The 14,027-nt window shown below is 38.9% G+C and overlaps 1 non-coding gene across 1 annotated transcript; it reads right to left on the bottom strand.

Annotated features, from left to right (window-relative positions):
- Positions 1–6,902: 6,902 nt before the first annotated feature.
- On the bottom strand, positions 6,903–7,009 carry LOC141670129 (small nucleolar RNA R71). The gene has a single exon (XR_012554373.1). It is a non-coding gene; the product is annotated as a small nucleolar RNA R71 (small nucleolar RNA).
- Between the last annotated feature and the right edge of the window lie 7,018 nt (positions 7,010–14,027).

Genomic DNA, 14,027 nt, shown 5'->3' with positions numbered 1-14,027 from the left:
TGTGAGTTTGTTGACTTGTGCTTTCTACTTCTTCTTCATCACTTGCATGACCTTTAGAATTTTCTTTCTTTCTCCCCCTGAGTTTGTGTTGTCAAATTCAGGTGTTTGAGATGAGCTTCCATTCTCATGATTCACTTGATTATCTGACTCTTCTACAATTCTGTCATTACTGTTGATTTCAGCTTCATCATCAGAGTCACTATCAATTTTGAGATTTTTAAACTTAAGGGCTTCAGCTTCATCTTTATTAAGGCATTCCAAGCATGGGCACTTGTCATCATCAAAAGTAACATTTGTGCTTTCCATAATTTTCTTCTGTTCACTCACATAGACTTTGTATGCAGTTCTCTCCAATGAATATCCCTGAAAAATTGCCTCAAAAACTTTAGAGTCAAATTTTCCCATATATTCGTAGTTGTTCTTTAACACATAACTCTTGCTTCCAAACACATAAAGATGTTTCACAATAGGCTTTCTTTTAGACAAGATTGTGTAAGGTGACTTGCCAAGATTCTTGTTAATGAGATATCTATTCTGAGTATAGCATGCAGTGTTCACAGCTTCTTCCCAAAAACTAGTTGGCAATTTTGCATCTTGTAACATTGTTCAAGCAGCCTCTACTAGTGTTCTATTCTTCCTCTCAAATACCCCATTCTGCTGAGGTGTTCTAGCAGCTGAGAACTCTTGAACAATGCCCTTATCTTTGCAAAATTCAGTTAAGGTTGCATTCCTGAATTCTGTTCCATTGTCACTCCTCAACCTTTTCACACAATTCTGATCTTCAGCCTGCTTCTCAATCTTCTTTATGTGCTCAATTAAGATGTATGGAGTCTCATATTTAGAATGCATAAATTCTACCCATGAGTATCTTGAGTAGTCATCCACCATCAAAAGTGCATATCTTTTTCTTGAAATTGACTAGACATTAACTGGTCCAAATAGGTCCATGTGAATAAGCTGTAAAGGTGCACTTATAGAATTCACAGTTTTACTCTTGTGACTTGATCTTTTTATTTTCCCTTTTTGACAAGCATCACAGACTTCATCTTGAGCAAACTCCAGATTAGGCATGTCTCTTACTAACTCCTTTTTGACTAAAGTGTTAATTGCCTTGAAATCCAAGTGAGACAGCTTTTTATGCCATTGCTTGCTTTGTTGTACCGATGTCTTGGTGTAGAAGCAACAAACTCCATTCTTATTTACTGAGTCCAAGTCTGCAATAAATAAGCTTCCTTTCCTTGCTCCTTTTAGAGCAACTTCACCAGTTTTTTGCTGATAAAAGTGCATTCTTCTTTGTTGAATAACACTTTAAAGCCTTTGTCTACAAATTGGCTAACACTGAGAAGATTCACTTCAAGACCAACTACTAGTGCTACATCATCAATGACAACATTTCCAGAGATCAATTTTCCATATCCCATTGTGAATCCTTTGTTGTTGTCTCCAAAGGTCACTAATGGATTAGCCTTCTCCTTAAACTTTGATAGCAGGGCCATATCACCTGTTATATGTCTTGAGCATCCAATGTCTATGATCCTTATGACTTTCTTCTTTTTGCCCTACACACAATGAGTTTAACTGTGTTTAGCAACCCAAGCAGTGTTGGGCACTTTCTTCTTGTTAACAGAGTGAGCAGAATCAGAATAAGTTGTTTCAGATAAAATAGAATTTATTGATTGCTGTGCATTTTCCCTTTTTGTTGTAGATACAATTTTTGTTTCTTTGAGGTCTACTCTCAGCTTGTGGTAACTTTTCATCACTTTCAAGTTTCAAGGGATAAAATCAAACTTGTCATATAATGAGTATGAATCATTTGCATATGCTTCATTGTATTTGCATGCTCCTTCTACTGGCTTGCTAACTACCTTTTTGCAAAAGTGAGTTAAGTGATTCATAGAGCCACATCTTTGACATTTCTTCCTTGGAGCATCTGCAATATGAGTAAAATTTTTGCTTTTGTTTATCCCAATCTTCCCACTTCTATTTTTCTTCTTCTTTCTTGTATCTTCAGTTTTTGTTTCCTTGACATGTGTCTTGGAATCTTGGTTGACCATGGGCTTCTTTTCAGCTTTGGAAATTAGAGTTGTTTCTGTATTTTTCTTTTCATTGTCTTCATCAACAATTTCTTGCTTTATAATCAACTCTTCTTCACTGAAATTAACTTCACATGCCTTGAACATAGGTGAAACAACTTTTCAGCATAGCTGGAATATTTTCATTTTCTGTTGCTTTTCCTTTGTCACCTATATTTTTTTTCTTGCTATTCAAGGCATCATAATCAAGACCAATAGCTATATTAGCACATGGCTTGTTCTTCTCATGGTATTGTCCAACTAACTCAGATGCATTTCTGAAAGATTTCAACTTGACTTCATTCGTTTCCAGCTTTTCCCTCAACAGAGCTTCAATTTCAGCAGAACACTTTAGCTTGTTTTTCAAATATTCATTTTCTTACTTGACTGACTTAAGCTCCACAAGCAGTAGATCCATCTTTTGTCTTTCACTCTCAAGCTTCTCATTAGCCTTGGTTAGTCTACTGACTACCTTAGTAGCTGCTACTAGACTAGTGTGTATATGAAACATCTCCACACTCATCTTTTCCACAGTCTCCTTATATTGACTAGCATTTAAATCAATAGTGGTTAGAGTTGGTACCTTTGATTTTGAAGTGGATGCTTCTCCATGCTCAAAAGCCATAAGTGCATAGTTTCCAACTTCTTCATCCTCATCATCAATATCAGTATCATCCCAACTCTTTCCTTCTACAATATAAGTTTTTCCAGACTGCTTCTTTAAGAGAGCTTCATACTTTATTTCCAACTCAAGATATGCCTTGTCTTTCTTCACCTTTTTAGGCTTTCTACATTCAGTAGAAAAGTGACCCAACTCATCACAGTTGAAGCACCTTATCTTTGATCTGTCCATAGATCCTATTTTCCAGCCATCTTTGCTAACTGAATTGAACTGAGTTTTTGGTTTCCAATTGTTACTGTTGGAAGATTTTCCCTTGCCTCTGAAAAATCTTGGCTTCTTGACTCTAATGTTTGAAAATTTTCTAGCCAAGTAAGCCATGGACTGATCCATTTCATCTAATTCATCCAAGGTGTAATATTCATCTTCTTCCAGTTCCAACACAACTTGCTTCCGAGATCTTTTGTTCTTCTATTCCATAGCTTGACTAACTGAAACTTGATCTTCTTGCTCATCTTCACTTTCTTCTCTGTCATTTACAATCAAAGCACTTGAACCATCAACAACATGTCGATGATGTGCTTTCAATGAATTCCTTTGCATCATTTCAAGTTCATAAGTCTTCAAGATTCTATATAGAACTTCCAAAGTTATTCTGCTCAAATCTTTTCCTTCTCTAATAGCAGAAATTACTGTTCAAGATGGTCAGGATGAGCTAGCAAGAACTTTAGGTTAACTTCCTCAGCTTCATAATATTTATCATGTAGCTGCAAGTCATTTATCAATTTATTGAACCTTTTAAAAACTTCAGTAATTCCTTTTTTAGGTTTATCCATAAACCCCTCATATTGAGAAACCAGAATCCTCCTTTGGTTTGACCTAACATCCTCTGTTCCTTCACACAAGATCTCTATTTTCTCCCAGATTTGCTTAGATGTGTCACAGTTGACAATGTTATTGTACATTACATTATCAAGTGACTCTATCAAGATCAGCTGCAAGCCATTATCGAGGGAGACTTTCTCTTTCTCAGGCTCAGTGTACTCTGAAGGATCTTTAGGAGTATAATGTGCTGGAATGACCATGTCTCCATCTGTAGATTCCTCAACTCTTACCATAGGAGTGAAGGGCCCATTTTTTAGGATATGAATATATAGTGGATTGGCCATCCTGATAAACAACAACATTTTCTTTTTCCATAATGTATAGTTAGATATGTCAAATATGGGGATTTTGATGCTGCTAAGTTTCTGTGTATTCATTCTTCCAAGATCTTTAATCTATTTAGTTTCAGATTTTTCTCTGATACCACTTGTTAGGTAATGAATACAGCACAAAGGGGATGAATGTGTTTTAGACAATCTTAGTGGCTTTTTGTTTTTCCTATACTTTGTGAACAAAGCAGATAAGAAATATAACTTGAAAAGATAGTATGATTTAAATAAGATAATAATACATGCACAGGAACACACTATCTTTCCAAAATTCACTTAATTTTATATTAAAATCAAGTATGTGTTTTGCTACAAATTTTTGGGTTCTTGTTAAGATAAGAACTCAGCTTCTCTTATGAGAGTTACAAGATATTTCAGATCTATTTGTTACAACTAAAACAAAGCATCTGGTGTTTACATTATAGAACTAGTAAACACTAGATATTACACAGCATGCAATAGTATGTACTAAACCCTATTTTTGGATATTCAAATCTTTTAATTTCTGGCTTACTTTATCTTTGCTAATCTTGCACGCCTGTGACTTTACTTTTCCAGTTAATCTTGGCTTTTGATCTTGTACTCTTCAAGCTGCATTTTGTAGACTTGTCAATCCAACTGATTGGATTGTTTGTTGATTGATAAACTTGGATATTGAACTGGTCTGCACTTTTTACTTTGAGTTTTACCTCGAGATCTCCAGTTTGATATATAGAGAACTTGACATCTCGATAAGTATAATTGCTTATCGAGATCTCTCATTACTCTATAGTTGTTTTGACTTGTAGAGGTCTCTGAGTTATTTATAAGAGAATTTAAGCTTGTCGAGATCTCTCATCTTCATGTCTTCACTTTGGCTTATCGATATCTCTGAGTTCTCTAGTGGCAAAAAGACTTATCGATATCTCAGAGATCTCTAGTGATATTTTGACTTGTCGATATCTGTTGAGTGACATTTATGTCACTTTATAACGCTTCGTAAAGCTTTAAATTGGTGTTTTGTACTCAAGTTATTGGTGTTTTTGACGTGGTTTGTAGTCTTTTTGCATTTCAAGCTTATATCAGGAATTCAGCTAAATTAACATTGCTTTGATGCTAATATGGTGTTAGGATGGTGTCTAGAATAAAAGCTCGTGAAAAGACCAACTCAAACCAGCAAGAAAAGAAGAAAGCAGAAATTTTTCCAGAGAGTCAGCGCGCCCGCGCTGTAGTAGCGCGCTACCGCGCCATGATTGCAGAAGTGCAGCGCGCCTGCGCTGTAGTAGCGCGCGGCCGCACCGGGTCGAATTCAAAGAATCCTGTTTCTACTCTGATTTTGATCCAGAGGACTTCTAATCTGCATGGGCTGCTATATAAACATAACTTAAGGTCATTTTTTCATAACGAGATGTGTTAAAGCTTAAGGAGAAGGCGTAAGAAGACCGTAGAGCACAATTCAACCAAGGCGAAGATGATCTAGTTTATTCTTGTGATTCTTTGTTTTAAGTTTTAACTTTGGATGCTAGTTTTCTTGCTTTTGAACCTATACTCTTGTTTCTACTTGGTTTATTATTTAATCAGTATAAAGACTACGTTTATTATACCATGCTTTCATCGGAACCCATGTTGATGATGTGTCTATTTATGGGCTAATCGTTATCGTGGGGTTCTAACGTATTTATTTATGGATTTCTTTAGTTAATTCATTTCGATAGCTTAGTGTGTGGTGATTGTATGATAGCCTAATATTGGTTGTGCTTATTCATCTTATGAGCGTCGCGAACTTATAAGATAGCGTGTTAATCTTTAATGAAGCGAAAGTGAATTTAAGGGTTTAGAACTTGCCATGCTAGCATAGGTTCATGTATTTGTTATGCATGATTCGTAGGTAATTTTAACCATCTTACTTGCCCTATGTAATCACGATAGATAACTTGTGCATTAAACTGTTATTTGTCAAATTCTATAGATATGTAGGGTCTCAATATAATTGGTGTCTATTCAGCTTTTATCTCTTTTGTGGATGTCTGGTAGTATGGTATTCGTACAATGAAAGTTAGCGTTTATCAGTTTCGTGTTATCTGATTAGTGTCATCACCATTACATGCTAAGGTTAAGAACGAAAAGGCTATTGAATAAAGTATTTAATGAAGTTAGAATCACATGTTTGTGTCATATAGTATTTAACTCTCTTTGCTCTCTTAGTTAATGTTCTTTAGTATAATCTCTTAGTTATAAATAACCTCAATTTGTTATTCGTCTTAGCATTGGATAATAGCTATACCGTTGTTGCATAATTACATTGATTGAAATTAACCTAAACCAGTCCATGTGGGAATCAACTAGAATTAATTTTATATTACTTGTGATCGTGTATACTTGCGTGAATATTATCGGTGTTCATTTTTAGTTTATGTGTTTGTCATCATTGGTCGTTAAAGTTCAGTGACTCGGACAATATTACTTACTTATTTCCTTATCGTGTTTCAGGTAATCTAGCGAGCGTGTATGCATACGTGTTCTCGGTCTCTTAAGAGAACACTGGATCAAGCTGAGGAAGAAGTTGTAGTAGAGGAGAAAGTTGAAGAAGAGATATTAGTTGAAAAGGAAGAAGAGGTTCTTATTACAATGGGAGAACCAGAAGCGAATCTGAAGGCTTTGATGGATTACTCTCAACCAAAGATAAATAATATTCAGTCTAGCATTGTTCGACCAGCCATCTCGGTTAATACCTTTGAGATCAAGTCGAGCACGATTCTGAAGATACAAAACTCAGTTCAGTTTGGGGGTTCTCCGACAGAAGACCCCAACATACACATCAGGGATTTCATCGAGATATGCGATACTTTCAAGTTCAATGGAGTTTCTGAAGATGCTATTAAGTTGAGGCTTTTCCCATTCTCTCTGCGGGATAAAGCAAAGTGCTGGTTACATTCTCTGCCACCAGGGTCTATCACCAAATGGGAGGATCTTGCTCAAAAATTCTTAAATAAATTCTTTCCTATGGCAAAGACTGCTGCAATCAGAAACGCACTTACTCAATTTGCTCAACAATCTGGAGAATCTTTATGTGAGGCTTGGGATCGTTATAAGGAGATGCTCAGTAAGTGTCCTCACCATGGGATGCCTGACTGGATGATCATTAACTATTTCTATAATGGTTTGGGTGCTACTTCTAGACCCATGTTTGATGCAGCATCAGGAGGAGCCTTGTGGGCTAAAAGCTACGATGAAGCTTATGAATTGATTGAACTGATGGTTGCAAATGAATACCAGAATCCTACTCAGAGACTATCTCAGGGCAAGATAGCAGGAATTCTGGAGTTAGATACAGCTACTTCTATAGCTGCGCAACTTAAGGCTTTGACGATGAAGGTGGATTATTTGGCTAGTTATGGAGTTAATCAGATCACTAATGTCTATGAGCTTTGTTCTGGTGCCCATGAGACAGAGTAGTGTGCTATTTCTAGTGAATCAGCCCAGTTCGTGAGCAACTTTCAGAGGTCGCAGCAACCTTTTTCAGCCACCTATCATCCTAATTACCGCAATCATCATAACTTTAGCCGGAGCAACACTTAGAATGTGGTTCAACAGCCTTATCAGCAGTATCCAACAAAGCAGTACAACCCCCTGGTTTTCAGCAATCGTAATATGCACCAAGGAGACAACTCTAGCTGCAACTGTCTCATGAAAAATCTGAATTGGAGGAGTTGAGACTCATGTGCAAGAGCCAAGCGGTTTTTATCAAGGCCTTGGAAAATCAAATTGGACAAATTGCCAATGCCTTGCTAAATCGTCAACCTGGTACACTCTCTAGTGACACTGAAGTGTCAGAAAAGAGGGTAGCTAAGGAGCAGGTAAAGGCAATTACATTGAGGTCTGGGAAGGTTGTGAATCTCGAACACTCTCAAGATTTGGATGAAGAAGCTGTAGCTGAAGAAGAAGTGCAGAAGGAAGCTGAAGTGGAACCAAGGAAGACTACTATTGAACACACTCCTCCTGAGGGTAATACAGGGGAGAAACAGATCTATCCTCCACCTCCTTTTCCTAAGAGGTTGCAGAAGGAAAAGTTGGATAAGCAGTTTTAGAAGTTTCTAGAGGTGTTCAAGAAACTTCATATCAACATACCTTTCGCTGAAGCTCTTGAACAGATGCCTAGTTATGCCAAGTTTATGAAAGGTATACTTTCTTGGAAAGTGAAGCTTGATGACTTAGAGACCGTTGCTCTCACAGAGGAATGCAGTGCTGTGCTGCAACAGAAGTTACCTCTGAAGCTTAAAGATCCTGGAAGCTTCACTATTCCTTGCACCATTGGAAATGTGTCATTTGACAAATGCTTATGTGACTTGGGAGCCAGTATCAATCTGATGCCTTTGTCAATCTTCAAGAAGTTGGATTTACCTAATCTAAAGCTACTTATATGACCTTGCAGTTGGTTGACCGTTCTATTACATATCCACGAGGCATTGTGGAGGATGTCTTGGTCAAGGTGAATAAACTTATCTTTCCTGCTAATTTTGTAATTCTTGATTTTGAGGAGGATAAGAATATTCCCATCATCTTGGGAAGACCCTTCTTGGCTACTTTCCGAACCTTGATAGATGTGTAGAAGAGTGAGCTCACCATGCGAGTTCTGGATCAGGATGTAACTTTTAATGTATTTAATGCCATAAAATTCCCTATGGAAAATGAGGAGTGCTTAAAGGTGGAGTTGGTCGTTCTATGGTTACTTCAGAACTTGATCAATTGCTAAGGTCTAATGCCTTAGAAAATGCCTTATTGGGGAATTCAGATAGTGAAGATGATGAAGGTGATAAGCAGTTGCAATATCTGAATGCTTCTCCCTGGAAGCGAAAGATGGATATGCATTTTGAATCTCTTGAAATGGAGGAGCTGAACAAATCTCCAAAGCGCCTCAAGCCATCTATTGAGGAATCTCATATACTTGAGCTTAAACAATTGCCTGGACACTTAAGGTGTGCTTTTTTAGGTGATGTATCTAATTTGTCTGTGATTATTGCGTCTTACCTTTCAGGTAGTGATGAGAAAAAACTCTTAAGAATTCTGAGAGACTTCAAATCGGTAATTGGTTGGACTATAGTAGATATTAAGGGAATAAGCCATTCTTATTGCATGCATAAAATTCTGCTAGAGGAAGGTAGCAAGCCTACTTTTGAGCAACAGAGACGGCTTAATCCAATCATGAAAGAAGTGGTGAAGAAGGAAATTCTTAAGTGGTTGGATGCAGGGATCATCTATCCCATTTCTGACAGTTCTTGGGTGAGTCCATTTCAGTGTGTGCCGAAGAAAGGAGGTATCATGGTTGCAGCTAATAAGAAGAATGAGCTCATTCCTACTCGAACAATTACAGGGTGGAGAGTTTGCATGGATTATAGGAAGCTGAACAAAGCCCCGAGAAAAGATCACTTCCCTTTGCCTTTTATTGATCAGATGTTTGACAGGTTGGCTGGGCACGAGTATTACTGTCTTCTGGATGGCTATTGCATTGTTCTAGAAGATCAGGAAAAGACTACTTTCACTTGTCCATTTGGTACTTTCGCATTTCGAAGAGTTTCTTTTGGTTTATGTGGAGTACCTACCACATTTCAGAGATGCATGATGGCGATCTTCTCTGAAATGATTGGTCAGAATGTGGAGGTGTTAATGGATGATTTCTCTGTGTTTAGCGATTCATTTGATGAATGCTTGCAAAATCTTGGCGATGTTCTTAAAAGGTGTGTTGAGACCAATCTGGTTCTCAATTGGGAGAAATGTCACTTTATGGTGTGACATGGCATTATTCTTGGTCACAAGGTCTCTAGTAAGGGTCTTGAGGTGGACAAAGCCAAGGTGGGGGTCAATGAAAATCTTCCTCCACCAAATCTGTTAAGGGTGTTCGCAGCTTTCTTGGTCATGCGGGTTTCCATAGGTGTTTCATCAAGGACTTCTCTAAAATTTCTAAACCTTTATGCAATCTTATGGAGAAGGATATCCCGTTCAAGTTTGATGACGAGTGCCTAGCTTCTTTTGAGTTCTTGAAGAAGAGTTTGATCATGGCACCTATCATAACTGCACCTGATTGGAATGAACCTTTTGAGATGATGTGCGATGCAAGTGACTATGCAGTTGGAGCAGTTCTTGGGCAGAAAAAGAACAACATATTTCATATGGTCTACTATGCTAGTAAGACTCTCAATGGTGCTCAACTGAATTATACTACTACGGAGAAAGAACTTTTGGCCATTGTCTACGGTTTTGAGAAGTTTCGATCTTATTTTCTTGGGATGAAGGTGACAGTTTTCACTGATCATGCTGTAATTCGATATCTCGTATCGAAGAAGGACTCGAAGCCTAGATTGATTAGATGGGTTCTTTTGCTTCAGGAATCTGAGTTAGAGATCAAGGACATAAAAGGTACTGAGAATCAAGTCGTTGATCATCTCTCTCGTTTGGAAGATCCAAGTGCAACTTCACAAGATAAGACATTGATAAATGGGTCTTTTCCCGATGAGCATCTTTTTGGAGTGCAAGAGGAAGAATCGTGGTTTGAAGACATTGTGAACTACCTTGTGAGTAATATCATGCCTCCAGACTTGTCGTATGCTCAAAGGAAGAAGTTTCTTCATGAGGTGAAGTGGTACATGTGAGATGACCCATATTTGTTTAGGCAAGGAGCTGACCAAATCATCGGGAGATATATTCTGTACAGTGAAACGGGGGGGATCTTGCGAGATTGTCATTCGACTGTTTATGGAGGCCACTATGGTGGAGAGAAGACAGTAGCTCGTATCCTTCAAGCGGGATTCTTCTGGCCTACATTATTTAAGGATGCGCATCACTTTGTTTTAAAGTGTGATCGATGCCAGCATGTCGGTAATATGTCAAAGAGGGATGAGATGCCTCTTAATGTGCTTCTTGAGGTTGAGGTTTTCGATGTTTGGGGAATCGACTTCATGGGGCCATTTATCTCATCTTGCAATAATTAATATATCTTGTTGGCGGTCGATTATGTGTCGAAATGGGTTGAAGTCAAGGCTTTACTGGCAAATGATGTGAAGGTAGTGCTTAATTTTCTTCATAAGCAGATATTCACAAGATTTGGGACGCCAAGAGTTATAATCAGTGACGAGGGATCACATTTTTGCAATCGCAAGTTCACTGCCATGATGTAGAGGTATAATGTGAATCATCGCATTGCTATAGCCTACCATCCTCAGACTAATGGGCAAGCTGAGGTGTCTAATAGAGAGATCAAGCGTATTCTAGATAAAGTTGTGTGTCCATTAAGGAAGGATTGGTCTTTGAAGCTTGATGAAGCTGTTTGGGCATATAAAACAGTATACAAGACTATGTTAGGAATGTCGCCGTTTCATTATGTTTATGGTAAGGGGTGTCATTTGCATGTAGAGCTTGATTTGGATGCAGCTGGTAAGAAAAGAATGCTGTAATTGAATGAACTCGACGAATTTTGGCTTCAAGCGTATGAAAATAATAAAATGAACAAGGAGAAAGTCAAGAGGTGGCACGATAGGGGTCTAGTGGTCGAATTATTTGTGTCGGGCAACAAGCTTTGTTATTCAACTCTCGTCTCCGTCTTTTTCCCGAAAAATTGAAGACGAGATGGTCCGAGCCTTTCATAATCAAAACTGTATTTCCGCATGGATTTGTGGAGATTTTTGAGAATGATCCAGGCCAAGCGTTCAAAGTAAATGGTCGGAGGTTGAAGCACTACTATGAGGATACGGCAAACCATGAGGTGGTTAGTGCCGTTCTATTGTCTACTTGATCTCGATATTCTACGTCAAGCTAGAGACGTAAACCAAGCGCTTTTTAGGAGGCAACCCAAGTTTTTTGTACATTAGTAGATAGAGGATGAAGGAAAAAAAGAGAAAACACAAAAAAAAATCAGAAAAATAGAAAAATTCAGTGCCAACTACAGTAGCACGGTGCGTCCGCGCTGAGAAGCGGGGCGACCGCGCTGAAAAGTCAGTAGCACGGTACACCCGCGCTGACATACAGGGTGGCCACACTGGTTTTCCAGAAGCATGGCTGGCGGGGCGGCCGCGTTGGGTGATTGTTTGTGAAAAAAATAAGTCAGAATAAAGAGAAATTCGGGGATTTTAATACAAAATCAATTCCCACCCGAATTTTACTCACCCATATCCCAAATTTTCCTCTCTAAATCAAACCCATTATTCCCATAATCAATTCCCACTCATTTTCCATAACCAATTCTATTCCTAATCTCCTATATATACACACACTTATACACAAACTTCTCCATCATTTCTCAAACTCTCAAACACACAGATCTCTCTTACAAACTTCTATTATCTCAAACTTATTCAATCTTAATGGCACTAAAAAGACAATGAACCCAAGTAAGTAGCATCACCATTGATTCTTCGAGTGCAGGTGGTGTGAGGCCTAGACTTTCGACTCCCGAGGCTGAGGCGGAGTATGTGAGGCTGTTTTCGAAGCCTATAGCCAAGGAACGTGGTATTCTGCCATCAGGGAAAGATGGTAAGTTGCTGGAGATGATCTTGGAGATGGGTTGGGTTGCTTTTTGTGAGATATCTGTTGTTGTGCCTATGAGTGTGGTGCGTGAGTTCTATGACAATGCTAAGGCGGAGAAGAATGGTTTCACGATGGTTAGGGGAATGACGGTGGAGTACAGTGCTGAGGCTATTCGTAGGGCGATTGAGCAGCCCGAGAGGAGGACAGATCAGGAGAACTAGAACAAGAAGACTCCGGAGGAGTTTAACTTGGATTTGATTGTTGCTACCCTGTGTTTGCCTGAGACTCATTGGAAGTTCAAGAAGGGCACGAACGAGTATGCCACTTTCCCTGCGTCGTGCATGAACATGTTTGCACGTGCATGGAATTATTTTTATTTATGCTAACATCATGCCATCTTCTCACGTGCATGATGTTACTGTGGAGCGTGCACGTTTGTTGTGGGGTATTTTGCAGGAAGACTATGTGGATCTTGGGATGGTGATTCATCAGGGTATTCTGCGGTTCTTGCGAGGGAGTACTATGGGTTTGATACCCTATACATCCATTGTGACGAAGTTGTGTGTGGTGGTTGGCATTCATTGGCCCGTACATGAGCAGCTACAGCTCCCTAGTGCTCCGATTGATAGTTTAACGCTGTTGAATATGACGGAGTGGTATGGTGGGAATCCCAAGGGCTTGGATATTCTTATGACCATCTTCCAGGTGGAAGGCCAACGGATCAAACCTATACTGGTGGGACTTCGTAGGCCCACCGAGCAGCTTGGAAAGCTCAGTTGGGAGAGGAGGCTGGTCCTTCAGGATCGCAGCAGCAGCAGCAGGAAGCACAGGGCAGTGCTGGTTTGGGTACGATACAGTATAGGCGTTTAGCTAGGAGGATGGATGTGATGCATGACATCCATAGCAGGTTTACACATGACCTCACCCAGGCGTTGGGGACTACATTCAGAGTCACAAGAGTTGACATCCAGTGGCCAGTATTCGATGTGGATTCTGTGTATCCACCTCCAGACACTCCTGACACTCCACCCCTTGAGGTGATGATCCTGATTCTGACTAGGTATGCCTGAATCCTTGCTATTACCTACAATGAATATTTTAAGTTTGGGGGTAGTAGTTAAGGATGATGTGTTTTGTGTGAGTCGCATATAGTTTGCATATTCATGCTAATTTAGTTCATATAGTTGCATATTTGCCATATAGTAGTTTTTTATTGATAGTATGTTCATATAGTTTCATGCATTTGCATTATAACATGATCCCTTAGATTATTTTTCTGATTAATTTGTGATATTGATGCTAGTGTAGTGATGTCGTGTTTGGTGGTGTTAAGTCGTATCGAGTTGATTTGCATGCTAGAGACAATTGTATTTCACTAAGTCTTATAGGTCGCTTGAGTGCTAGATCATGGTCATGGTTTGTTTGTTGGTCAAAGTTTAATCACTTGTTTATATTTAGAATTTAGGATATTCTCTTAATGATAAAATAGCATGAATATTTAAAAATTGGAGAAAATTGGATTTCATTGCTAGTTGTTGTGGCTAGGTGTCAAAGGGCTAGTAGCCGGCTCATTGTATATGAGTAGCCTAGGGTTGAGCGAAATGGAGTAAAACGCACTCGTTCAGA

Source organism: Apium graveolens, chromosome 6 (assembly GCF_009905375.1).
Source record: "Apium graveolens cultivar Ventura chromosome 6, ASM990537v1, whole genome shotgun sequence".
NCBI lineage: Eukaryota > Viridiplantae > Streptophyta > Magnoliopsida > Apiales > Apiaceae > Apium > Apium graveolens.
The sequence above is the reverse complement of the archived record's forward strand: the minus strand, read 5'-3'. Positions and strand labels throughout refer to the sequence as shown.